Source organism: Chiloscyllium plagiosum, chromosome 38, assembly GCF_004010195.1.
Source record: "Chiloscyllium plagiosum isolate BGI_BamShark_2017 chromosome 38, ASM401019v2, whole genome shotgun sequence".
Classification (NCBI taxonomy): domain Eukaryota; kingdom Metazoa; phylum Chordata; class Chondrichthyes; order Orectolobiformes; family Hemiscylliidae; genus Chiloscyllium; species Chiloscyllium plagiosum.
Genome location: NC_057747.1, coordinates 18737706 through 18738906, shown reverse-complemented (window position 1 = coordinate 18738906; position 1201 = coordinate 18737706). Strand labels below are relative to the sequence as shown.

The 1201-nt window shown below is 41.8% G+C and overlaps 1 long non-coding RNA gene across 1 annotated transcript in view; it reads right to left on the bottom strand.

Annotated features, from left to right (window-relative positions):
* Nucleotides 1-233: 233 nt before the first annotated feature.
* Nucleotides 234-1201, bottom strand: part of LOC122541881 — a 7022-nt gene continuing 6054 nt past the window's right edge. Inside the window, exon 3 of the long non-coding RNA XR_006309700.1 lies at nt 234-443. This is a non-coding gene — a long non-coding RNA (uncharacterized LOC122541881). The remainder of the gene's footprint in view (nt 444-1201) is intronic.

Sequence of the window (1201 nt, the reverse complement as noted above, 5' to 3'; positions counted from 1 at the left end):
GGATGCGTACATGAGTAGGAATGGTTTAGAGGGATATGGGCCAAGTGCTGGCAAATGGCACTAGTGCTGCCAAATGGGACCTGATTTGTTTTGGATATCTGGTTGGCATGGATGGGTCAGACCGAATGGTCCGTTTGTGCTCTGCATCTTTATAACTCTCTGGCTGTGAATTATAACAATCATTGGCAAATGGGGTGAGTTACATAAAGAATGGAGAGAGAGAAAAATAATTGTAATTTGTCCAAGGTAGTTTACTCTTGATTTGAAAATTTCTCTCTGGAAATTGAGTCAACGTGTGTCTAATTCAATCTGCTCTCTAACTGTGGAAAGGATGTTCTTCAGCCTGACTGCAGTAACATACCTGCTGTTTGTTAGAAGGAACTGATCACACTTGGCTTCGTACCGAGCACATATTACACTGTCTTGGTCCTTTAAGTAATTGTCTGGAGGAAGACAGAAGAGACATAATCTGTAAATCAACATTAAGTCAATGGAATAGTTTAATAATCATTAGGCCTTTTTTTCCTTCAAGACAGCAATTCCAACAGGACCACAGGGCTGATTCTATTCTTGGCCTGAGCTGCTCTTTGGTGACTGTATCAAAAAAATCTGTACCAATTCACTGAGAACCAGATACTAACCAACTCCTCTACAAATGGGATATTCTGTGTCTGGATATGAAAGTTTCCTTTTCTATCCAAAGCTGTCAGTTCCTGCTGTGTGAGGACAATTATCAACATGTACCTATTAAATGCTGCTCTGTGAATATCCGAATGTAATTATCAAACTGTAATTATCAATCCACATAATCTGTGCAAACATGCGAGTGAATGCAGTTATCAATCTGTCCCTGTCACGCTCTGGTAAATATATTTACATTTTCTCATCACAGACTGCAAAAAATACAGAGGTATGGCATTGAGGGTGAGTTGGAGGTTTGGATTAGGAATTGGCTGGCTGGAAGAAGACAGAGGGTAGTAGTTGATGGCAAAGGTTGATCTTGGAGTGCCGTTACTAGCGGTGTTCCGCAAGGATCTGTTTTGGGACCATTGCTGTTTGTCATTTTTATAAATGACCTGGAGGAGGGGGGAGAAGGTTGGGTGAGCAAGTTTGCGGATGATACAAAAGTCGGAGGAGTTGTAGACAGTGAAGGAGGATGTGGCAGGTTACAGCGGGATACAGATAAGCTGCAGAACTGGGC